The 27107-nt window shown below is 41.5% G+C and overlaps 2 protein-coding genes across 10 annotated transcripts in view; one reads left to right on the forward strand and one right to left on the reverse strand.

The window, feature by feature from the left end:
- LOC123652171 (collagen alpha-2(I) chain-like) overlaps positions 1-27107 on the reverse strand; it is a 122856-nt gene that overhangs the window by 58396 nt on the left and 37353 nt on the right. The window lies entirely within an intron of this gene.
- KANK1 (KN motif and ankyrin repeat domains 1) overlaps positions 1-27107 on the forward strand; it is a 181263-nt gene that overhangs the window by 32572 nt on the left and 121584 nt on the right. For 8 of the 9 annotated variants that reach the window (XR_004987178.2, XM_045580150.1, XM_036433901.2 and 5 more), the window contains exon 2: positions 19734-19859. The gene's annotated coding sequence lies outside the window, so the exon portion shown is untranslated. Of the gene's footprint in view, positions 1-19186; positions 19298-19733; positions 19860-27107 lie in introns of those variants that run through there. The other variant, XM_045580145.1, reaches the window with a different exon arrangement.

The raw sequence follows: 27107 nt of genomic DNA on the forward strand, positions 1-27107 counted from the left end.
AATGAATTTCAGTGAGCAGTCCAATTTGCAAATACAGAATACTTGAATAATAAGTGAGGATCTACTATTGGGTCGGCAAAGAAGTAATTGCGGATTTTTTAAAGAAAATCAAAGACAATTTTTTCATGGAACTAAATAACTTTATTCTGTAATGTATTGCCCATTTTGATCAATGACCTTTTGCCATCTTTCAGGCAGCATCATAATCCCACGTTCAAAAAACTTCTGGTTTTTATTAGCAAAAAACTGAATCAGGTACGATTTGACATCATCATCATTATTGAAATTTTTACCATTCAAGGAGTTTTGTAAAGATCGAAACAAAAAGTAATCAGATGGTGCAAGGTCAGGACTATATGGTGGATGTGGCAAAACATCCCAACCAAGCTCCATTAATTTTTGCCGAGTGACCAAAGATGTGTGTGGCCTTGCATTGTCATGATGGAATACAACACCTTTTCGATTTGTCAATTCGGGCCGCTTTTCTTCAACTGCATTGTTTAATTTCGTTAGTTGTTCAATGTAGACATCAGAATTGATCGTTCGGTTGGGTGGTAAGAGTTCAAAGTAGACAATTCCTTTGTAATCCCACCAAACTGATAACAAAACCTTCTTTTGATGAATATCAGCTTTTGATGTTGTTTGAGTTGGTTCAACTGGCCTGCTCCATGATCTTTTCCGCTTGATATTGTTGTAAACAACCCACTTTTCATTGCCAGGTATCAGTCGTTTTAAAAATGGATCATTTTCATTACGTTTCTTTAGCAAATCGCAGCTGCTAATGCGTTGCGTTAACTGTGATTCTTTCAGTTCGTGAGGAACCCATGTATCGAATTTTTGAACATAGCCAAGTTGTTTTAAGTGATTTTCAATGCATGTATGTGATACATGAAGCTTCTCTGCAATCTCACGTGTTGTACTGTGACAGTCCGAATTGATTATTGCTTTGATTAGGGCGTCATCAACTTCAACTGGACGACCAGAGCGTTTTTCATCTTTGAGTGAAAAATCACCAGAACGAAATTTGGCAAACCAATTTTGACACTGTCGTTCTTTTAAGGCTTCGTCACCATAAACAACACATAACTTTTTATGAGCTTGCGATGCGTTTTTCCCTTTGCGGAAATAAAAAAGCAAAATATGACGAAAATGTTCCTTTTGATTTTCCATTTTTCAACGAACGCCAAACAAAAACTACAAAACAGATCAAAAAACTTTTTTTTACTGATTAACAGCTGAATAGCCAACTATCAAATAACAAAATGTGTTTTACATTTGTACTACGTCTGCAAACCTAAAAATTCAACTGAAGCCATATATGTGTGAAACCCGCAATTACTTAGCTGCCGACCCAATATATTTTTAGCAAGCCTTTTTGGGTAACTTACCCATCGCTGTTGAATTTCCCCCCCAAAAGATTTGTCAGCTTCTTGTAAATTATCTAGTCTGATCTTATGGCCTTTCAGATTTAAACTCTAAAAATCAAAGATAGTGGCCTCTTAGAATTTCTTGCAAATATTTTGCAGTGGTTATCCATTAAAATTTTTGTACGCTGCAGTCAGCACTGAAAATTCAAGGATGATGATTTTTAATTGGAAAGGGCAAAATAAATGTAGGTGAAAATGGGTGGATGTTGAGGGTGGGAGAGGTGGTCGAGTATGTAGTGAATGGAATTTGAGTGTCCAGGCCTAGTTTAATCATATCTTAGGATACTTAAAAGTCTTGTCAGAGGTAATCCCTTTTAAAATGCTTTATAAACTTAAAAATACTGACACAAGTTTAGGGCATATTATGATTTGTAGGCTTCTGTTGGCAATCTTGGAAAACATTTTAATTTTCTGAAATAGAAAATGATAGATTTTCCAACTCTGGCTGAGAAAATTCGAAGGTGATTCCCTAGCAAAATTGTTTTTTTGTTTGTTTGTTTTGTTTTTAAAAAAATGTATTTTTATTGATTTCAGAAAGGAAGGGAAAGGGAGAGAGAGATTGAAACATCAGTGATGAGAAAGAGCATTGATTGGCTGCCTCCTACCCGCCCCTTACTGGGGGTTGAGCCACAACATGGGCATGTGCCCTTGACGGGAATTGAACCCAGGCCGACACTGTCCACTGAGCCAAACCAGGTAGGGCTGGAGTCGTCTTAGGTAAGATGTGTTTGTGACTATCTGCCCTGTGCCCTATTTTTACCTTTACGACTGCCTTTCACGCATATTGTGGTCCAGCCAGATAGAGCTGTTCGCTCCTGCAGATAAGTGCTTCTCTGACCCTGGAGCAGTTTCATCTTGTGTCGTACTGATGTGAATGTGTGTCATCTCTCCCTTTCCAGGGAGATAAGGTCTGTCTTACTCATTGTTTATCTCTCATGGATCTAGTTCAGTGTCTTCTAAACAGTAAGTGTGAAACCATCTTGGATGGAATAAATAGAGGGACGAAGGGATAGGTTGTAATGATGAAGGAAAGAATCAGTGGTTGTAAAAAGTCAACATGCATTCTCCAAGGATAGGCTTGTTTCTTTTTAAATCAGTTATTTATTAAAGAGAGAGTTTGAGTAATGTCAGTTTGGGAGATATCAGAGTAACACGAGGTGTTTAGGATCCTTTTATAGATAAAGTGAAAAGAAAATAGAGACGTGATGATAAAATACATAATGTGTTGCAGGTTCATAACTATTTTATGTTGTGTAATTTACTACCTTGCCAATGCTATTTTAATTTTTCCATTAAAGAAGAGGGAAGGAAGTTTATACTTTCTGGGGGAGAGTGTGGTGCTGTGGAAGGTGCAGGGGTAGATTGTGGTCAGGGATGCAGGGGGACTCGGGAAGCATAACCAGGAGCTAAATGCCCTTGAAAGTCTCATGTTTTTGCACAAAGATGAATCCACTTCGTATTTTATTTTCAACATACCCATATTTGTTTTGGTTTAAAAATAGTTCAAATTATCATGAAGTAAAATGGTTTCAGTAGCCCTTCCAAAAGGACTGGTTAGAGAAATTGCTCTTTGATAAAAAAGAATGATGGATCAGCCGGGCCGGCGAGGCTCAGTGGTTGAGCATCGACTTATGAACCAAGAGGTGGAAGTTCATTTTCTGGCCAGTGCACATGCCTGGGTGGCGGCTAGATCTTCAGTAGGGGATGTGCAGGAAGCAGCTGATGGATGATTCTCTCATCATCTATGTTTCTCCCTCTCTCTCCCTCTCTCTTTCTCTCTTAATCATGAATGGTGGATCACATTTGTGTCTGTCCCAGTGATGGGAGGGAAGTGAACCAACTGGATGTTAGAAATCAGGATAGAAAAAGGCCTCAGAACTTAAGAGGATCAAGGTGAGCAAATATACAGTGAATTACTGAATACCACTGAATATCACTTCCTTATTTATAGGATAGGGGGGAAAAAGAAGTTGTGTGTTGTGGAATAGGGAGACCTGGATCTAGAGAAGCTCATGCTAAAAAGGAGGGATGATTTTAGCCAATCCTGTGACGTGGTCGGCACCTCTGGCAGCGTTAACGCTACAGTGTTCAGGACAAGGAGAGAATCGTCCCGTTGTTTTCTCCTTGGCCAGGCTGCCTCTGAGGGCTTGCTTTCAGCGGAGCTCTGAAGTTTTAAGGCCAGCTAGGGAGGTAACTGGGCTAGAAATTTTGCCCTACATGAATAGTTGAAAGGCCTTTGGGTGGAAAGGAGAGCAAACATTCCTCAGCCTCAGGGGCCGAATTAGAACTTTCAGATAGAAGAACATTCTTTTCTATGTCAATTAATTCAAGATTGTTTTCTGTGTGTACACACAGAAAATGGGGAGCATATACTAGGACGCTATTTAGTAACTGACTTTTTTTTTTCTTAACCAAAAGTAATGTGTATCATTTTGTGTTCATACTTATGGATTTACATTGTCATTTCCATTGGCTGCATAGCCTTTCATTTTATGAATGCACACACTTGTTTTACTAAAACCATCTCTATGGATAGTCATTTTGGTTGTTTCCAGCTTCTTAATACCATCAACAACACTACAATGAACGTTTTTGAAATATCTTAGTCATTGTTGTACTTGTCAAGATATGTTTTTAGGACAAATTCTCAGAAACGGAATGGCGAGGTCAAAGCCAGTTTCTGAAAACATTTTTTAAAGCTTTGGGTTACCTTACCAAACTTCCTTGCACATCCAATAGAACTGGAAGTATTGAAGAAGTTGCATTACCCCAAGGCAGACGTGCAGTAGAAGGAATTTGGGCAGTGGGCTGTATGCTGGACAGTGATCTAAGATCCCTTCAAGGCTGTCACAGACATTTTACATAGGATCAGGTGATTATTTTACCCAGGCATGTCATGTTTCAGTCTTAGCATGTCAATCCTACCGTTGTAGCAAACTAATTATTAAGAGTCTGTAAAGAAAATAATGCAGAAGATTTCTGCAATCAAAACACACTGTAGAGCACATGTGTCAAACACAAGGCCCGCGGGCCAAATCCATCCCGCCAGGCCTTGCAATGTGGCCTGCACCGCGCTGTCATCACTGCACTCCGCTGCGTTTCCATCACAATGACAGTTTATGACTGTTCAGTAAACCATTCGGCCCGCGATTTAGGCTGGATTTTAGATTTTGGCCCCTTCTCTGATTGAGTTCGACACCCCTGTAGAGACATGAGAGACTTATGGTTGCCAGAGGAGAAGGGAAGGGAGGTGGGGTGAAAAAGGTGAACGTATTAAGAAGTACAAATTGGGGAGGGGCATGTATAGTAGTGGGGTGTGTGTTAATGGTAATATATGTACACATATAATACCTTAATAAAAAAATGAAAGGAAAAAAAAAGTACAAATTGGTAGTTACAAATAATCCTGGGGATGTAAAGTGTACAGCGTAGAGAATATAGTCAATAATAATCTAATAACTATGTATGATGCCAGGTGGGTACTAGACTTATCATGGGGAGCACTTTGTTTTCTGTAATAGTAAGATCCTCTCCCCCCCCCCCAATTAACCTCTTCCAGCTTCTCCCGTCCTCCGCCAAGATCACTGTGAAAGGTATATAAATGTCTAACCACTATGCTGTACACCTGAAAGTAATACAAAATAGTATTGACTATCAACTGTAATTGAAAAATAAAATTTAAAAATAGTTTAAAGGCATTTTTTTTAAAGCACTATAGAAATCAACCAGTGGCCGAAACTGGTTTGGCTCAGTGGATAGAGCATCGGCCTGCGGACTGAAAGACCCCAGGTTTGATTCCAGTCAAGGGCATGTACCTTGGTTGTGGGCACATTCCCAATCGGGGGTGTGCAGGAGGCAGCTGATCAATGTCTCTCTCATCGATGTTTTTAACTCTCTATCCCTCTCCCTTTCTCTCTGTAAAAAAAAATCAATAAAATATATTTTTAAAAAAAGAAAAAAGAAAAAAAAAAAAAGAAATCAACCAGTGAAGGAAGGCCTATCTCAGGTTGCAACCCAATGCTGAGAGGTTGTTATGTGTGATAGGAATAGCAAAGGGTCATTCAGCCCCGAGATCCCCTGGCAGGTAACAATTGGAAAATTACCCGTAGATTGAGTTTCTCCAATCTATGTAGATTGCATTTTTCCCCACATTACCTTTGCTTCTGGGGAGGATAGAAAGAGGCAGAAGGCTGCTGTGGGTCATGTTCCTAATAGAAAGCCCAAAATGATTTAGCACATGTTTTATCCCTGTAACCCAAAGCCCAGCTCCCCTGAGATGGACCGTGCACTGATGCCACCCGGGCGGTGGATTCCAGAGCCGGGCTGAGCCACATGATCTCTCAAGCCTTAGCTCCTTAACCTGTAAAATGAGATGAATCATTATCGATGATCAGTACTTCTCAAGGAGTTATTGTGAGGATTACATGACATGATATGTGGAACAGTACTTTATAATCTGTAGAACGCTACACAAATGTTAGCTGTCACTATCAGCTAATGGAACGTTCAGCCTTAAATCTTTCTAATGGATGAAGACAATAGTAAGCTTTATCAGGGAAGAAATTGGGCCCGGTTTCTCTTGATTTTGTGTTCTTCTTATTTATTTATTTATTTTTTTATTGATTTCAGAGAGGAAGGGCTAGGGAGAGAGATATATAAACTTCAGTGATGAGAGAGCATAATTGATTGGCTGCCTTCTGCACTGGGGAGCAAGCCCACAGCCTGGGCATGTGCCCTGACCAAGAACTGAACCATAACTTGGTTTATAGATCAGCGTTTTTCAACCGCTGTTCCGCGGCACACTAGTGTGCCGCAAGATGTTGCCTGGTGTGCCGTAGGTGCAGACAAGACAAGAATTTTATAATTTTTCACTATTTTGTTTACTTAATATTTCATAATAAAGTAATTATAAAATACTTTCTTTGTGTTTATTTGATTCCTATTCAAGAGAATTACTTTATATATAGTCAATATAGGCACAGAGTTAAATTTTTTAACATTTTCTAATGGTGGTGTGCCTCGTGATTTTTTTCATGAAACAAGTGTGCCTTTGCCCAAAAAAGGTTGAAAAACACTGTTATAGATCAACGTTCAACCACTGAGCTACACTAGCCGGGCAGTTTTTGTGTTCTTAATGTTTGGTGCATAGTTGCAACTCACTAAATATTTGTTGTTACGAATTAAGGAAATATTTGTGTAATGTAGGCTGAGCTGGTATAGAACATTTTCCCCCTTGAAATAATAGTACTTATTCCACAAAGTTGAAAACTTTGTGGAATAAGTACTATTATTTCTATCTTACAAAAGGGGAAACAGATCTATTGATCCTCAAATCACTCCAATAGCCAGATCATGCATTTTCAGTAATTTCTAATCAAGTACTTTCTTTGATTGTTTGAGAAAATGTGAAACAAACCTGTGCTACCATAGCTCTGTTGGGTAAAACCATTTAAAGGAAACTGATGAAATATTTGTCAGACTTTATTATTTACTGACCACTAATAGAAAATTATTTTGTGTTATTTCTGCCCTCACCAAAGTCTCTATTACGAGAAAGCTAATTCTGTTATCCATGTCCCTAATATGGCAACTTTGTATTTCTGTTCTTTGTGCATTGTGTTTGGTCTTAAACTGTGACTATTCTATTAACTGAGAGCTGTGAATAGTCTTTGTGTCTCTGGAGTGATACTTCGTCTGTCAGTTCCATGCATTGTGTTTGAGAATAAATGTGCTGTTTTATTTCTGATGGGATTTCTCCCATTGCCACTAATAATATGACATTGAAAAGATAAGCCTATGAATAAACCTCATAAGTGCTTTCATTGCTGAAACAACAGTCTTTCATTTTAGGATTATATGATTATATATGTGTCTATTTCAAATAGGTAGAACCATCAGTGTCTTATACTTAGAGTTTTAGGTAATAAGTATCAGTGAAATTATATCTGGAATTATGTGTATACTAGAGGTCTGGTGCATAAAATTTGTGCATGGGGGGCAGTGGAAAGTCCCTCACCCTGGCCATTCTCCAATCTGGTACCCCTCAGGGGATGTCTGACTGCCGGTTATCCCTCTCGAAATCTGGGACCGCTGGCTCCTAACCCCTCTGCCTGCCTAATCGCCACTAATTCCTCTGCCTGACAGCCTGATAGCCCCAATTGCCTCTGCCTGCCAACCTGAACACCCCTAACTGCCTCTGCTTGCAGGCCTGATCGCCCCTAACCACCTCCACCTGCCAGCCTGATTGCCCCTAACCGCCTCTGCCTCAGCCTCTGCCACTGTGGCTTTGTCCAGAAGGAGGACCAGATGACTGGAAGATGAAGTGTACCCGGTCTTATTAGTATATTGTCCTTTTATTAGTATAGATTTATTAGTATAGATAAGTGTGCTTTGCTAGAAAGAGATTCCATATATATATATATATATATATATATATATATATATATATATTTTTTTTTTTTTTTAATCAGAATCTCAAACTACTCTATGGTTCAGAAATGTTTAGGGTCCACTGACCCAGCAAATTCATTTCAGCCTGGTAGCTTGTTTTGATGTATAATGACCATGTCACTAAAAAGTGATAGGAAGTACCTAGATTAGTACCATGTATTATATTTGTAGATGCTAAATGAATATTTGTTGGAGAAAATAGAAATCACACCTTATGGTCCCTGAGCTTCTAGAAAGAAGACCAGGACTATGTTTTACTCATTCCTTGGCATCCTGACTTCTCTCACTTCAGTCTCCCAAGTAATACAACATGTACTGTCTAGGTCAGAGTAGAAGTCTTTAAACTCTTGATTAGATGTCCCCATTCATACAAAGCTGTTTGAGCACGTCTTCAAGATAGGCACGTTTATAAATTTATATACATGTATATATCTATGTTGAAGATACGTGCTCAGATTGTTTTATAATGATAATAGAAAGTACCCATAATAGCAATCCTATATACTAAAAGGCTAATATGCAAATCGACCGAATGCTGGAATGACTGATCACTATAACATGCACTGACCACCAGGAGGCAGACACTCAATGCAGGAGCTGCCCCCTGGTGGTCAGTGTGCTCCCACAGCGGGGGCACTGCTCAGCCAGAAGCCAGGCTCACGGCTGGCGAGTGCAGCAGCGGAGGCAGGAACCTCTCTCACCTTCACAGCAGCACTAAGGATGAGCAGGGAACTGGCGTAAGCCATCAGTAGGACATCCCCCAAGGGCTGGGCACCAGGACTGTGAGAGGGTGCAGGTTGGGCTGAGGGACACTCCCCCTACCTGCCCCCAGAGTGCACAAATTTCATGTTCCGGGCCTCTAGTGCTAAAATAAGAAAGATGAAAAGTCACGTTTTAAAATGCATTGATAACCATGATGGCTTCCTATTCGCATTAGCTAATATTTATTTATTAAAAAATATATTTTATTGATTTTTTACAGAGAGGAAAGGAGAGAGATAGAGAGCTAGAAACATTGATGAGAGAGAAACATCGACCAGCTGCCTCTTGCACACCCCCTACCAGAGATGTGCCCGCAACCAAGGTACATGCCCTTGACCGGAATCGAACCCGGGACCTTTCAGTCCGCAGACCGACACTCTACCACTGAGCCAAACCAGTTTCGGCCACATTAGCTAATATTTAAAAAGGCACAATCTAGTCTTATTTCTGTCCATCCCTACCTTTGTCCTCCTCATCCCTGGGCCTGCACCAGTTCTGGCTTTCTGTGGCTCCCCTCCTGCCTCCTAATACCCTTTTTGCAGATGCCCTCACTGTTAAACATCCTCTACACTTAATTCAAATTCTGGAGATTCATGGTCTCATTGGTCCGGTTCACCTTATGCCAGGTCAACTCATGTAAGTCTCCTTGATAAACAGTGCTGGTTTTGACTTCATCACTTGGCACAGACATAGCCATTCAGGTAGCAAGGAGTGTGGGTGGGGCAGCTTTATGGAGAAGAGGCTTGGTGTGGCCAAAATGGTGACCGGCCCCACGTTGCCCTAATACGTCTGTGGGAGAAGAGCCACCACAGTGTGACTCTGTTGTTTCTTTGCAAATTTGTGCCGATGTCCTCTTAAGGACCACTAGGTATGTTAAGCAAAGTTTTTGTAATTTAAATAAACCAGAGACCCTTTATGCCTCTGAAGATCTTTCCCACCCACACATCTGCCTTAACTATCTCATTACTGCTGGGAGGAAATAGTAGCGGCGCCATCTTTAAGACTTAACCCATCGTTCCTGCAATAGGAAAGACTGGTTTCGTGTTTGCTCCCGTTCAGATTTACAGATTTCTTGTGCAGAACACCACTCGCTTAAGTCCCTTCTGCATGGAGAGGAGCCAGTAAAGAAAGCATCTGCAGTATTTCCCAGGTTGGAACTGCCATACAAATGAAGCGCATGTTTGGGAATGCGAAACCCATTTATGCATCCAGGGGAATGTTTCTCGTCGAACTTCAGTGCAGTGTTGGCCCATTTTATACGCTGTTGAGCCCCTGGAGAAATGCATGAGCTTATCAGAGCCAGACCTTCTCATTTGAATATGTTCTTGCTGTTCTATGACTTTCAGTGCCCGTGTGTACTGAATTTAGACTTAATTTTTAAAATTGGCACAAGACTATCCAGCATGAACAAAATGTATATCTTCTAAGATAGAGAGAAAGAGAACTATCATTTCATTGAGTGCCTCAGCTCAGCACGTGGCATTTTTTGTTTTATTTAATCTTTGCCCCTAAGAGGTAACTATGATCATCCCCATTTTACAGGCGGGCAGACAAAGCTTAGAAGTTGTCATTTGGCTAAAGTCCCAGACTATTAGGCCAGGTGTGCGGTAGAAGGTGATTCTGTGTGATGAGAGCGTACATTTCTCCTAGGGAGCTATCTGCCAGTGGTGGTAAGCTTTTAACACACGTTACTTTATTCCTTCTCACCACATTTTAGTTTCAGAAGTTCTAAAAATCAGTTTCATAAGGTTGTTTTTAGACCAAGAACAAACTATTAAGAAAGCAGTGTAGTTCTTTTCAATCATTTACATATTTTTATGTCAACTCTTCAAACTGCATACCCAGTTTTCACTTAACTTTACAAACTAAGTATTTGCTCATCTTGATAAAATCCTCATAAATCTTTAATGTCTACAAAATAGTTTAATTAACAATTTTTAAGTTTCTGACTTTGGTTTCTGTAATAGTTGGGCAGTGAATATGTTTGTGTCTGAGTCTGTGGGTTTTATTTTTAAACATTTTCGTAGTGTGTATTATTAGAAGTAAAATTATAGGGTCAGAAGTTATATTTATTTTTAAAACTGTAACCACTCTAAAGGCCCTTGATGCATTTTACTGGTTTGATATCTTTTTAAAAAGGGAAGGACCTGTGTCCACCCCCATGGTGGTCTGTGAGTGTCCGACTCCCTGTAGATCAGCCCATGGGTGGGGGGAGAGATAGATGATTCTGGTACTCCTACACCCGGCTGCAGGCTCCATCCTGGACCCGCTCCTCTGTGGGGTGTTTGTGTGACAAGGTGGTGTCATGTGTCTCCTCCACAAGAAAAGGCATTGTTACCAGGGCAAACAGTGATATTTGATGCCGCTATGTACACGCCAGAGCCAGAGAAAGCCTTCACCAGGGGGATTGTTGACAATTGCTAGAGGTTATGGCGGTGCAGAAGTTACCTATAGTTCCTTTGGCAGCACATGTTCATGGATTTGTTCTAATGTTGGAGCCCTTCTTAAATGAAAATACTGAACACCCACACTGGGGAAATACGTATTATATAATCCTGTATAATAAAACCCTAATATGCAAATCAGCCCAACAACAGAATGACCAGTCGCTATGAGGCACACTGACCACCAGGGGGCAGATGCTTAATGCAAGAGCTACCCCCTGGTGGTCAGTGTGCTCCCACAGGGGGAGTGCTGCTCAGCCAGAAGTGGCCATGGTGCGAGACTCTCCTGCCTCCACTGCAGGCGGGTGGGCGGTAAGGAGTGAGGTGTCCCAGACTACAAGAGCCCTGGGCTGTGAGAAAGATGTCTGACTGCTGGCTTAGGTCTGATCCCGTGGAGGGACCGGGCCTAGGCCAGCAGTCAGACATCCACCAAGAGGTTCCCTGTGCGCCCCCCCCCCAGCACAAATCCATGCACCAGGCCTCTAGTAATAACATAAAAAGCCTTAGGAATGCATTGATTGTTAAGTTTTAAATAAAGGAGATCCTATGTTGTTGAATAGATAGGTTTCTTTTCTTCTTTTTTTAAAAATAATATGTAAGGAAATAGCCATGTTTCACTTTAAAATAAAATTAAAATTAAAGAGAGAACACATTTCTAGTAAGGAAACAGCAAGACATGCATTAAAATTAAGTGAAAACCAGGCACTTGTAATCCCATGTAAATTTACAGTAAGAAACCACATAGTTCTGCTTTTTTCTTTTCAATTTAAAAAAATATATCTTTTATTGGTTTTTTTTACAGAGAAGAAGGGAGAAGGATAGAGAGCTAGAAACATCCATGAGAGTGAAACATCCATCAGCTGCCTCCTGCACACCTCCCACTGGGGATGTGCCCACAACCAAGGTACATGCCCCTGACCGGAATCGAACCTGGGACCTTTCAGTCCAGAGGCCCATGCTCTATCCACTGAGCCAAACCGGTTAGGGCAGTTCTGCTTTTTTTTTTTTTTTAATGACTGCTGAAATGCAATTGGAGCACAGAGCACCAGCTGAGAAATTTAGACACCTAAAGTGAGATGCTTCTTAACTTATCAGAAAAATTAAAGGCAGTTGATTTTGTTTAAAGGCAGTACACAGATTATTCAGAGAATAAAGATGGGTTTTTAGGAAAGTGCTTGGTGAGTATTTGGTAAGGACGCAGATATTGGCCTTCGTCTTTTTGGCTCATAAAATCAAGTCCTGAACTCACCCCGAGACATTCTTCCAGCTAACTCGTGGGTGTGGGTGTGGGTGCAGCACCACCTGGGCGCGCGTTTGCCGTCCCACCCAGGAGGTCGCTGGGAGGACATGTCCATTTTCATTTTGTCAGGTCTTTTGGTTTGAAACAAGTTGGAACTGGCAAGTCAGTGTCCCCCCCCCCCCCCCCCCGCTTATATATCTCCACCTTGTATTTGCAATAAATAGCGATTACAAATACATGTGTAATTTTTAAAGGACATATATAGGGTGCCCCAAAAAATGTGTAGACACACTTTGAATAATTAGAAAGGCAGTGTTTATTAAAAAAAAAACATTTCCATTTTCAGAATTGAGCTCTCAGCTGTTAAAGTGTGTATCTTTGGGACACCTATACCTGTCCAGCAGGAATTTTTAGTATGCCAGTGCGTTCTTTGCATCAGTATGTTTTAACTGATGAGGTAACAATGGCTGTTTATAGCAGAAAGATCTTCCGTTCTTTCTTAGAAAATTTTTGAATTATTTATTTATTTATTTATTTATTTATTTATTTATTTTGAGAAAGAGAGACAGAGACAGAGAGACAAACATTTCGATCGGCTGCCTCCTGCTCACCCCCCAACCGGGAATCAAACCCACAACCACAGCATGTGCTCTGACTGGGAATCGAATCAGTGACAGCGCCCAACCAACGGAGCCATGCAGGCCAGGGCTGAAATATGATTTCTTGTTGGTCTAGGTAGGACGTGGTGAGGTTGTATCAAGTGGCAGACCTCTTTAGGACTTGCTTTTTTCATTCTTTGCCATCTTGCCTGATCGCAGTCCTTATTGTAGTGCAGTGAAGGTTGGGTTTAACAGGGACTCGTCATTTGTTTCCAGCTGGTCATTACCTGCTAGAGAAAAAATACTTGAGCTGGTACAGGTTTTAATTACTGGTGGGCAGAAGATCCTGACTCTCAGAAACCTCGATGCTGTCGTATCCGGACAGGCGCTTCCTTCCCCTCCTAAGGAGTGAACGCCATCACCAACGGCCGTCTTCGCGTCGAAGAACGAGAGAGCACTTGTGAATGGGGAGGGCCTAGGTCAAGCAATTAAATTTGCTGCCTTACCAGTCTCTAAATGTATCCAATACATAAGCCAATTTTTTTTTTTTAAGGCCAGAAGTCATGTAAGTCACTGCCGGTGAGAAAAGGAAGGTGGTGAGGGGAGCAGGGATGATGACGTCAAAGGCATTTTCTTCTTATTTTAAAGACGACAGGGAAATGGTGGACAGTGTTTTCTAACTCCCCCATCGCACCTGAGATTGATGGATGCTTGCTTTAACAATCCTGCGTGCAAAGACGGGAATTACTTCCTTGTAGAAGAGTGATTGATGGAGAAGGGGTCAGGCTTCCTCCGTTACTTGGTAATGGAGATGCATGTGTCCTCTGAGACTTTACTAACAGCCCAGGGTAACAGTAGATGGGCACGTGTTGTTTTTTGTCATTGAACGGAGCTTTAGAGGCTCAGAGGAGAAGGCTAGCAGGTGCTTGGAGGGGTCAGGCAGGAGGACCAGGGGGGCTGTGCCCACCCACCTCTGCTCTGCGCTCCCAGGGTGTTTGCCATGGGATCCGGGTTGTCTTGCTGGTGGAAGGAGTCGTTTTGTCTGACAGCATCCTCTTGCCTAGGCTCCTAGGCTGCTTGAATGGCTCACCTCAGACTCACTCCTCTCTTGGGAAAGGTGACAGAAGTTCTGGGCCCAGCATTCCAGGAAGGCTAAGGAGCAGTAGGATGGTGACTGGGCAGGGCGCCAGCTGTCTGTGCTAAAACACCAGAGCCCGGGCTCTGATGACTAATGAGGCTTGAGAGAGAACATTCCCTTGGCGTACTTTACAGCTTGACCCAGTTGATGGGGCCACTCTGGGGAACCGGCCTCAGTTTCCTCTCTCTCTTCCCCAGAGTGGAATGTGGCATTTACATGGTGGTTCATATTGAAACGAACACCTGCACTGCCCCATTCTCAACAGGGAAGAAGCCTTTGCTTTATAGTTCTTTATTGAAAAAGACTACTGCTCTCTTTTTTAAGTATATATATATAATTTTAAATGGGAGTCTGTATGTGTTGCATTCTGTCTTTATACACACGGCAGAACTTGAAGTCATTTGTTTTCACGAGGAAGAATTAAAAGCATCTTTTCAGGGTATTCATAATTTTGAGATAGATAACATTTGCTTGGTTTTATCTAGTTTGTTTATTTATTTATTTATTTAATTATTTTATTATTATCTGTGTACATATTATTTATTTTTAAATCTCACTGGAGGATATGCTTAAAGGAGAGGGAGAGGAGGAGCAGGAGCCAGGAAGGAAGGAAGGAAGGAAGGAAGGAAGGAAGGAAGGAAGGAATTTTTAAAAATATGATTCAGAGGTCTATGCTCTACCACTGAGCCACAGCAGTCAGGCTAACAGTGCCTTTATAAATAATCCTCTGGGAAGGTTAAGATATTTCTCTTTTAAACTTTGGGGATAAGAACACACTGAAGCTCCATATGTCATCTTCCAAACCACCTGACAGCGCCACCTGCTGGTCATTACCTACTAGAACGTCATTCCCTCAGAGTACAGCAAGGGAACTCCTGCCACCGCACCCTCGGCTACCCCAGGTGTGGTCCCTTCTTCTACAGAGAACGGAAGGAGGAGAAACACTGGAGAATCGGAGCTTTCTGTCCTGGGGCCTGTGGTTTAAAGGGGAAATCGGAGCCAAATGGTAACCCCATCATTGGTTGCCTTTTGTTCATGCCCCAACTGGGGACCAAACCCTCTATCCAGTTTCCAATCTGAACATTAAAAAAAAAAAAAAAAAAAAAAATTGGCCTTTGTTTCCTTTGCTTCAAGTGGAAATATTCTCCCTAGTTTATATATCTAAAGGTCAGGAAAGGAAGTTGCTTTGGATGCCTGAGTGCCCTTTATTCCCTCTATAATTTCTCTCGGGTGATTTTTTTTTGGCCTTTGCCAAGCAGTTGAGGTTAAAGAAAAAAAAAAGTATTAGCAGTATCTTTTGCATGGATAGCAGTCAGTCAGACATTTCATTTTCTGATTTATTAATCCTAAAGGAAAAAAGTATTTCCTTGAATCCTCTGTACAAAATTTTTAAAAATGAGTATATTTATTTTATCTAATATGTTTTTCCTCTGAACCATATAACAGTTTGAGAATGTATCTCATATTGATTTTTAAAAAACATATATACATTGATGTATAAATCTAGCTATTTCTATAGTGTTAACAACATTAGTGCAATATTTTAAAGGAAAAATTAATTATGAAATTTGAAAATACTCATTACCATGTTGGGTATTACCACATTCTTTTCAATTTGGAGAAATTATACTTGAATGTTCATGGGAGAAATTAACCTTACCCTCCATTATCTGTCAGAAAACACAGTTCTCTAGACAACTGTTTTCTCTCCCCTCTGTATATTTAACTTTTGTTTGTGATGTAGATCTAAGCCAGTGGTCGGCAAACTCATTAGTCAACAGAGACAAATATCAATAGTACAATGACAGAAATTTCTTTTGAGAGCCAAATTTTTTTAAACTTAAATTTCTTCTAACGCCACTTCTTTAAAATAGACTCACCCAGATTGTGGTATTTTGTGGAAGAGCCCCACTCAAGGGGTCGAAGAGCCGCATGTGGCTCAAGAGCCGCAGTTTGCCGACCATGGATCTAAGCTTTGCTAAGGTGACAAGCCTGTCCAAGAGGAAGGACCGATAATAGAGCAGTCTAACTCCTGGAGTTTCACTGTCATAGCTTGATTTAATAAAATGCTGTAGCTGAAAACAGGTAAAGATGGTAAAGCTTGACCATTACATTAATCCTAAAAAATGCTATCAGGGCCCGGCTGGCGTGGCTCAGTGGCTGAGGGTTGACATATGAACCTGGTCCGGGCTTAATCCTCAGTATGGGCCATGCAGGAAACTGCTGACCAATGATTCTCTCTCATCATTGACATTTCTATCTCTCCTCCCTTGCTCTCTGAAATCAACAAAAAATATATATGTTTTAAAATGCTGTCAGGGCAACCAGGGGGTTGCAGAGGACCTGTGAATGCTTCTTCATCTAGAATTTCAAGCAGTACATAAAATATTTACATAGCACCGTGCTGCTTCACCCCTGACAAGAGCACAGGTTCAGGTGTGTATTGTTACTGCAGGCATCACTAACGGATGAGCTGCTGAAGAACCTTGAATGGTATTTGGAATGTCAAAAAGTCAGGTACCTGTCCTAGGGTTAGGTTTGTAGTGACTAATAAAGTGGCCCTGGTTCCTATACATAAAAATTTTATTTTGTTACCAAAACGGCACTTTAACACATCACAGAGGAGGGAGAAGAAGAGAGTTTTCACATGGAACTTAAAGGAATGGATGGCATCCAATTAATTGGTGTGGCTCAGTGGTTGATCATCAACCTATGAACCAGAAAGTCATGGTTCGATTCCATGTCAGGGCACTTGCCTGGGTTGCGGGCTTGATTTCCTATGGGAGGCGTGCAGGAGGCAGCCAATAGAGATCCTTGATTGTCTCTCATCATTGATGTTTGTGTTTCTCTCTCCCTCTCCCTTCCTCTCTGAAATCAATAAAAATAGACCGATACGTACAATGCTTATCTGTAAAATAAAAATCTAATTATAAATTTGCTAGCTGTGGATGCCTGTTACATTTTACCTGGAAAAGAGGGATGATAGCACCTGCCCAAAGGATTGTAAGAATAAGGCACCTTAGTTATATGCCCTGACAGGGAATCAAACCCACAGCCTTTTGGTGCAGGGGACGATGCTCCAGCCAACTGGGCCACCTGCAGGTTTGATCCCAGGTCGGGCACACGTGGGAGGCAGTCAGTGTTTCTCTCTCACATCAGTGTTTTTCTCTTTTACTCTCTCTAAAAAATCAATTTTAAAAAGCATTCTTCAGGTGAGGATTTTGGGGGAGGGGAAGGGGGGAAAGCACCTTAGTAATAACAATTTCTTGTTTGTTTTAACAGTGATTACTTCCAGTCATGACTTTACCTCATGTTCTTTAAACCCTCGGAATAGACCAGTGAAGTAGTGGTATTTCCATTTTAGAGATAACATTTTAAAAATGAGGAACACATATTTGCAACACATAAAGCAAAGTTTGTATGTAGTATCCTGATACAAGGCTACCTACCCCGTGTCCTTATGGTGAGGATGCTTTCTGACTCTGATAGGCTTGAATGGGCTTTGCTCCTTGTAGCCAAAGGTTCCCAATGAATATGCCATCTTCTCTCCATTACTGTTAGTAATATCTCTGATAGACAAAACGGTATAACAACTGTTGACATCACTCATCTGTCTTTGGGCTAATCTATCTCTCCACTCTCTTGGTCTTTCTCCTACCTCTGTAACCACCCCTCTGTGCCTCCTTTATGCGTTCTTCCTCTACCTCTCTTCATCCTTCACTATCTTCTACTCAGTTCCCTTAGAATTTTCATTTAGTCTTGGGCCTTCAACCATCTTTTTTGAGTTCAGAGTCTAAGGAACAGTCTTTCCCTGCTGGGAATCATCCCTGCTGTTGCTGGGAGTTTGGACATAAAATGTTTGTTTGGAATTAGAATACATCCACTTTGACACAAAATCTACGCACATTGGACATACTTAGAGCTCCTCTCCTGGCTCCATGTAGAGGCCCCTGGATTGTGTGTGAAGGTCTACTCAGTATGTGAAGGTCTACTCATGATGGTGGAATAAGTTTCTTGTGTCAACTCGGTGCACAACAGTGTGAATGCATGTAATATCTCTGAGCTGCATACTTCAAAAAATGGTTAAGATGTTAAATTTTACATTATCTACATTTTACCACAATAATTTTTTTTATTAAGAAAAAGAAAATGGTGTAATGAATAAGAATCTTACCTTAAGGCACGAATGTTTATAAATTTCAAACGCATTTGCAGAGCTGATGCAAAAAAATTCCTGATTTGTAAAAATCCTAATGTTGTCCATGCTGAAATGCAAGACTAACTTAAAAATAATCAGAATAGTCCTTTTCAAATTGGACAACTGGCTCAATAAACACAAGACAATGGGTAGTTCTGTTAACCCTCTCAGTGTGAGGGTTAAATTGTCTGAAAGGTGGGTGGGCCTTGCCAGAAGGGATAAGAAAAGCTGTGTCTTGCCAGGGGAATGAGAGCTGCAAAGGCTGGGTGTATGCATTCTTTGGAGCAGACTTATCTGATCAGAACAGAGGGTGTTTGTTGGAAATTGGAGGAAGATAAGATAAAGCAGATCTAGACTGAACTTCGTGTTTTGTATATTTGGTATTTGGTTGTTTTATGGAAGAGAAATTTATTACCACCATGGATAAGGATATAATAGAATGCAAGACTTGGAAATTAGAACAGAGTGCTTCAAAGTTGGAGATAATTCTGTAAGGTAGGGTGGGTATGTGTTGAGTACCTCCTGTATGTCAGGTGCAAGATCTCACAGCCCTTACTTATTCTTACAGCAACCATAAGGGTAGATGATGTTATTCCGGTTTTATGCATAACACACTGAGTTTTGAGGAAATAGAATTTGTCTAAATTCTGCCTGTGCCTAGGCCAGGATCCAAGCCCAGGGACATATGCCTTCAAAGCACAGTGAGGATGGACTGAGTTTTACAGTGAAGAGAATTGAGACCCAGGAAGCAGGGGGCTGTTCAAGGTTATACAGGACATGGGATGGAAGCAACTGTTCTGCAAGAGAGAGGGGATAGGTGGCGATCCGCAGAGAGAGAACAGGTTAGAGCCTGCTGTTACAAACAGGTAGGGGTGCCAAAGAATTTGGTGATAGTGGTGGATTGGAATGAAAAAGCGGTAGAGCGCGGAAGGACAGACAAGGGAATGCTGTGGTGGACCGATCATGGAGTAAAGGAGGATGGAGAGCGATGACTTGGAAGTAATCCCGCAGTTAATCCCAAGGGACTGCCATTTATAGAGTGAGTCTTCAGGGGAGCTAGTTTAGGAGAAAGGCCATGTGTTGTTTATGGAGTGGTTTGACTGAAATGACCAATGTTAGACGATAAAATGGATGGCTTCCATGAGATGTATATTGGTCAATGCATGGAGAACAGCAGGGGACGTGAAGGTGAAAGGCCATGAGGAGGAGCCTATGTCTTCACGGTGATGGTGAAGATTCACCCCAAGAGCAGCCACTAGCTGTCACCTAAAGCCACGGAGACCTGTGTTTGCCTGACTCTTTCGCCCTGGCCTGCCCCTTCCACCCCAGCAGGAAAAGCACTTCGCTGTACTTGGCTTCCTGAACCGCACAGCCATCACTCACAGTGGATTCTCCATTCTTGCTGCAGGTTCTGCAGCCTAGAAAGGACTATTTCTCCATGACATTTCCCTCAACCGGATTCTTTTGTCTTTCAGAATGATTGTCACTGTACTGGACAGACTGCTGAGCTATTGAAGTCCTTCCGTCTTTGGAGCACACGAGGAAATTGTCCATGGAGTTGAAATATTTACTGCAGTAATTTCTGGCCTTACACAACTGAGGTAAGCTATACTCCTTCCCGTATACTCGTCATGGAGTTGCTGTGCTTGTCTCTCTTAACTGTGCTTTTTAAGGGACATTAATCCACTTTCCCCTACCTTTTGTGCCCCAGTGATCCTTCAGAGTGCCCCTAATCTGCAAATGTAGATAGGGGTGCAGAAAAGACATTTATGGGATGAAATATGAGCAAGCTGTTTGACTCTGAAGAATAACAAGGAAAATGTATTACTCTTCAGGTTAAATCAATAAAATATCCCATTTCCATAAATGCAATATGCATGGAGTGGATTATGCTAGAGAAAAATCAATAGATGGAAAAGAGTATGATTAAGGCTACTTGAAAAAAAAAATGGAGATACTTAAAATACTAATATATTGCTGGCTTTATTCAAGTATAGGAAACCTAGGAAATACAGAGAACTTAAAGGAAAAAAAATCTGGTATTCCACACCCAGATATAATCAAGGTTAAAACGGTACTGCATTAATTGTAATGTTTGTATCACAAGTACTTGTAATGATATGTGTGTTGTATGTGTTCATTTGCTAGATTGTTTTCAAATGAGTATCATCACATACTTACTCAGTACCAGGCTCTGTACCAAGCATTTTACGTACATTAATTCATTAATTCTCGCTATCCTGTGAGGTTGGTACATTTTCATTCCCCATTTAAACATAACAAACTTGACGTTCAGAGAAATTAAATGACTTGCCTATGCCCGCACTGCTGGCAAACCCACTCAGAACTTGAAGTACTAGTCAGGTACCAAAGTCTACACTAATGGGATTTTAAATGAGCACACTGTGTTCACGATGGCAATGCGGTGGCTTCTCTATCCTCCTCTGCTTCTGTTGGACATTTAATTGATTTTCTATCCTTACGTTAGAAATAACATTGCAGTGCACGTCTTTCGTGCACAGCCAAAATTCCCCAGGACAGATTACTGTAAGTGGCATTGCTGAGTGAATGGGGTCGTGGGAATGTACTGTCCAGGGTTTGATACACTCTGCTAATTGTCTCCTCAAAAAGTTGTGCCAGTTTATAGTCTCACTAGCAGTATATGGAAGTGCCTGGTGACCCTAAGTTCTCAGCAGTATTGGTAGTCAGCAACTGGGACACTTTTGCTGGCCTTTTCAAAAGGTCCCCAGTGTCCTTGGTCAGGTCCATATTCTTGCCTCTAAGACTTGAGCCATGGCCCCCTGACCGGTTTCTTCCTCTCCAGCCTAGACCACATCTTGTCACAACAGAATTGCAGGACAGAGGGTGAAAGTCTGGGCTCTAGAGCTAGTTGCCTGGGTTCAAATACTGGGTGTATTGCTTTGCCTCCGTTTCCCCATCAATAAAATGATAGTGATGAAGCCGCTCTGGTAGTGGTGCTAGTTGATGTAAAGTACACGTGGTGCTATTTGATTCTTGGTATATGCTCACCATTGTTAGCTACTACCGTTGTCTTCCAGAAGTCCATGCTTGTATCGTTTAAAAACCAAAGGTTATGCTTGTTTTGAATGAAATAGGATCATTACCAAATTTGTAATCAACAGTAGACACATAGTGCTGACATTGTACTATTGTGTTAGCACCATGGCCAACCTGAAGATCACAGATAACCACTCCTTGCTCAGTTGGTGCTGTGAGGTCAAGGATAGTGAGGAAACAACTAACAGGAATAACTAGGATGTTAAAGCACCTTATAAACTCACAGAGCACTTTCACACTCATTGTCTTACCTGATCCTCACAACAGAGCTGTGAGGGAGGTGGAGCAGCTATTATTAACCTCGGTTTCAGAGGAGGACGTTGACCTGGAGGACTGAAGTGACTTGCTCACTTAAAGACATGGATGTGGTAGGTGGCAGAGAGGGGTGTCTGTAAATCTCACTGCTTCATTGCAGAGATGGACTGAGAAGGCGCAGGTGTAGATACCCAGGCCTAGAAGTCGAGTCTGTCCCCTTTGGTAGTGGTAGGCAAACTGCGGCTCATGAGCCACATACGGCTCTTTGGCCCCTTGAATGTGGCTCTTCCACAAAATACCATGGCCTGGGCGAGTCTATTTTGAAGAAGTGGCATTAGAAGAAGTTTAAGTTTAAAAAATGTGTCTCTTAAAACAATTTTCAATCACTGTACTGTTGGTATTTGGCTCTGTTGACTAATGAGTTTGCTGACCACTGACCTATGGTTTCCACATGGACTCAGGAATGCCTTGATGGTAGTCCCCCGAATCTGTTCTTCACATAGCAGAGTGATCTCTTTGAAGTGGAATCACGGCTTGGCACACCCCTGCCTGAGCCCAGCATGACATTCTCCACACCGAGGCCTGCAAGGCCAGGCATGATCTGGCTTCGCCGGCTCTCCAGCCTCAGCTCTGTTACTCACTCTAGAACACTATGTTCCAGCTCCACTGGCCTCCTTTCAAGTCAGGGAACAGGCCAAGCTCTTTCTTGCCCCTGGGGTGCTGTTCCTTTGCTTGCAACATGTGCAGGTGCGTGCTTGGACACATGTTCTCACACACACATTTCTTATGGCCGACTCCTCCTTGTCCAGGGAGGCAGTTCCCAGAGAGAGCTCTGGAGCAGGCTGCTTGGGTCCCCTTGGCTGCCCCATTCCCTAGCTGTTTCCTTGGGCAAGTTACTCTACCTCTACTTCACCTGTAACCCAAGAATCGTAATCATAATAGTACCTGTCTCAGAGTTTCGGAGGGCCATGTGGTTTAATTCATGCAAAGCTCTTAGAAAACTGCCCTGTGCGTAGAAGTGCACACCCATGGTAACTGTTAACAAGATGGTCAGCTTAAATCTCACCTCAGTCAGAGTGCTGTCCAACGTTAGTTATTTCCTCAGTATTTTCTTCCTTTTAGTTCTGCTTCCCCCCCCCCCTTTGTGCACGCATCATTATGTAAATTTTATTATTTTTTCCAATTTCCTCCTCTAGCCTGTGACTCCATAGGGAACAGGGGCTGTGTCTGTTTTCGACAGCTAGCTCTCTGCTGCTTGGCATCTAGAGTTTCTAGAATGAATGCATGAAAATCAACATCTCCAACCACAAGATTGCATAGAAATGCTACCAACGTTTTCTTACTGTAGTATGATGGTTTTATTTCACATTATAAAGTAATTCATCTATATAGAAGTTAGTTTGAAGTGTAATTTGAGATAGGAATGAAAAGTAATTTCCCCCCCAAATGAGTAGCTAATTGCAATTTTTGTGATTTCTTAAAAAAACAAATAAAACAAAACAAAACAAAACAAAAAATACACACACACACACACACACACACACACACACACACACACTAAAAGCCCGATGCACGAAGATTCGTGCTAGAATGGGCTTTCGTTTTCCTGGCTGCCGGCACTGCCTTTCCATTCCAGCCCAGCCCCTTTCTACTCAGGGCCTGGAGCTGCCCCTTTTTCCCCTGGCCCCGCCTTTCCATGCTTTCCAGAGGCCCTGAGAGACCAGGGCTGTGGCAGAACACTTGCGTCCCTCCCCATAACTAAGGCACCTATGTATAAAAGTTAACCACCATCTTTGTTGGATTAATTTGCATATCTCTCCTGATTGGCTGGTGGCATAGTGAAGGTATGGTCAATTTACATGTTTGTCTATTTTTAGGTACTTATTGATTTTAGAGAAGAAGGGAGAGGGGGAGAGAGATAGAAACATCAACGATGAGAGAAAACCATTGATCAGCTGCCTCCTGTATGTTCCCCACTGGGCTTCAGGCCTGCAACCCGGGCATTTGCCCTGATAGGGCATCGAGCAGTGACCTCCTGGTTCCTAGGATGACACTCAACTACTGAGCCATGCCAGCTGGGCTTTTGCAATTTCTTTTAAAGAAAGCTTCAATCTAAATTATAGTTCTGAGGAACTCTGATGTTTCTTTTGTTTGTTTTTTCTGTTCTTGAGAAATTCTTTTGCAAAAAGTAAATACAGAAACTGTTCATCCAGTTGAGTCAAGTTTCTCGTGAGCATACTTGCCCCGACCAGGAAAGATGCTCCTGGGGTCACTGCCACAGCCTGGCTTCCAAGAGGGGGACATAGCGTTCCCAGTGCAGGGACTTGTCCCATTTGCTCCATATCTACCAGTAATGCCGAAAACTGCTAGGTATTTCACATAGGCTTGTTTTAGATAGTCTGTCCTTTAAAAAACCCAATTGAAACCTAGAAACTTCACACATCCTGATGACTACTTAACTTTTCCTTAACTGCTTCCTGCAGTGAGATGACGAACAAAAATGCTTTGGCAGACCGTGTATTATATTATAGTTTGTGGTTTGGAAAAGTTGGTCACCACTCTTTTCCATATATCTATATATATATTTTTTTTAATATTTTTTTTATTGATTTCAGAAAGGAAGGAGAGGGAGAGAGAGAAACATCAATGATAAGAGAGAATCATTGATTGGCTTGCTCCCTGCACGTCCCCTACTGGGGATTGAGACCGATACCTGAGCATGTGCCCTTGACTGGGAATCAAACACAGGACCCTTCAATCCATAAGCCAATGCTCTAGCCACTGAGCCAAACTGCCTCGGGCTTTTCCATATTCTAACTTTTAAAATTAAAATTAATGACAGAAATAATATATCCCCATTGTCACATATTCAAGCCATAGAAGTTGTACACTGAAAAAAATTGACTCTTGCTTCCCACTTTCTGGCCCACTCCCTTAATATAACCACTGCTGAGTTTATTGTGTATTTTTTTTAGACTTCTTTTATGTTTAGTAAATATACAAGCTAGGGCAAAGGTAGGTTTACAGTTGTGAGTACGTGAAAGTTTATTGTATTATTTATTAATCGTATTATTTTCCATATGAACAATTGTAAACCTACTTTTGCCCACTCTGTATTAGGTCTTCACACACACACACACACACACACACACACTCATTTGTTTGGAACAATGTCATAAACCCACTTTCTTATACATGTCAATGGGCCTTCACAACACTTGCGGCCTTTGTTTCCTGGCTGGCAGCGTCTTCGAGAAGTCACTAGTGGATATTTTCCCAGGGTTTCAGACACCACGTCCTGCCTGGTGTGTTGGAAGCCCTGGCCATAATCTTCTGGAGGGCAGGGGCCCGGGCACCTTCAGGAATGTGGTGTAATCTGATCATGACTTCCCTCTCACTCCAGAGGAAGAAAGGAGGGATTGACAAGGGAGGCCAGTGGAGAAAATTCTCCCTAAGTTCACGAGGGCATACATTGAGCGAAATGTTTTTCACTGCGTTCTACGTGTAACAAGTACATAAGTTTGGTTTCCAGGGAAACGGGATGGCAGACGGGGTGCTGTCAGGTGACACATCTTTTCATAGCACCGTCTCTCTCCTTCTCTTTCGCCTTTTGGTGGTGGTCTGGTCCATGAGAACAGACGGTAAAGTTTGGGATGGAGTCAGGCAGAGGGCAGTGACTCACCGGGCTGTGCCCTTCACACAGGCATGAGAAAACCTGTCCTTGGCTGGCCCGGTCTCTGATGGATGGCACTGCATTCCAGAGGACTAACTGTGAGGCTTTCTGTGATGGGGGCTCTGGACTTGGGCAGAATTGCACTTGTCAGGTTTCCCACTGTGCCCGCCTTACTGCCCACCTTATTACGCTGGGTTGGCAAGTTCCATTGCTTAGGGGGACAATTTACGGCAGTGGGCTTCTCCCCTAGTTTCAGCTCTTTATAAAATGGGAAATCACAAAGCAATTAAATAGTAGTGTAGTTTTCAGGCAGAAGGTGGAGAAAAGCTAACCAGGGGAAAGGCTAGCATGATTGACAGAGGCTGGCTGGAGATTTACATTGAGAATAACTCGTTCTTCAAAACTTTCTTCATTTGCTTGTGAGGGAATTATGAGGTAAATCATACACCCGGAGGATGGATGATTAAAAACGCAGGAGTTATGATTTCTTTTTGACTTTGTAAGTCTCTAAATCCTCCACCTTAGCATAGAGTTCTCATTTCAAGAATTCGATGGAATGATGGGAACCAGCCCTGCCATGGATTATAAAGTGAAGCAGAAATACTTTAAAAATCTTAAATTGTTAATAAGTTTGAGATTATTTATATTTTGTAAAATGTCTTATGATTTAATGCAGTAAACTAGAGTATTCATGAGTGACGTTTTCCCCCTTTAAAATCAGATCTATAAGTGTAGATATTTTTCAGTAGTCAAAACATTGAATGGGATGTCAACTGTTCTGGAGTTTTTTTTTGTTTTGTTTTGTTTTTTAAAGCATTAGTAATTTTTAATAATGGCACCTAAAATTAGACAAAAATTTGAAAAAAACAATTTGAACATAAAAATCTGGAGAGTTAAGATTCCCTGTCCCTCTTCTTCCAACCTGCTTTAACATGTAAAATAAATTCTTTTAATTTAGCTGCTTTGTATTGATGATGACCTACTTATTCCTATCAAGAGAATTAACAAATAAAGATTTATAAGTTCTACATGTCTTCCAAATAGAAAGTGTTGAAAAGCTGCCTCTTGATTTGAAGTTCTTTTGTTTGTTCCCTAGTAATCACATTGAAATGTTGAAACCAAATAGCGTAAATAAGAATGTGATTGTTGGTATCAGTTGAGAAAAGGATTAACTGAAAGTCTATTTGTATGACCCAGAAAATAAGTGGCTAGGAGGCCACTGCTTTCTCTGGTGTGACTTTCTGTTGCCCAGGAAGCCCTCTGAAGGGGAGACTAAGTTAGGTGTGTGTTTGTTTTATTAGTTTAAAATAAAAAACAACAACCCGTAGTCTCCACTGGTTATTTTTAAAAGCCGGTAAGAACTCCACTTTCCCTTCAAATGTTCCCTCGCATGGTCCCTCTTCAGTTTGATATGTATCCTTCCATTGATTTCCTTTTTGTTGAACTTACTGAGGGTGACACTGGTTAACAAAATTATACCTGTTTCAGGTGCATAATTCCACAACACATCATCTCTATGCATATGTGTACAAATGCAATTTCTTCCTTTGAGTAGAATTATAATATACTTTGTCTACATTTTAACTTATTTATTTTTTACTTCATTATAGATTATGAATATCTGTCTCAGTATGTCTAGAATTAACTTATTCCTTTTATTTTTTTTTATTTATTTATTTTTTTAATATATTTTATTGATTTTGTACAGAGAGGAAGGGAGAGAGAGAGAGAGAGAGTTAGAAACATTGATGAGAGAGAGTCATCAATCAGCTGCCTCTTGCACACCCCCTACTGGGGATATGCCCGCAACCAAGGTACATGCCCTTGACCGGAATCGAACCCG

Source organism: Pipistrellus kuhlii, unplaced genomic scaffold (genome assembly GCF_014108245.1).
Source record: "Pipistrellus kuhlii isolate mPipKuh1 unplaced genomic scaffold, mPipKuh1.p scaffold_m20_p_12, whole genome shotgun sequence".
NCBI classification, from domain to species: Eukaryota; Metazoa; Chordata; class Mammalia; order Chiroptera; family Vespertilionidae; genus Pipistrellus; species Pipistrellus kuhlii.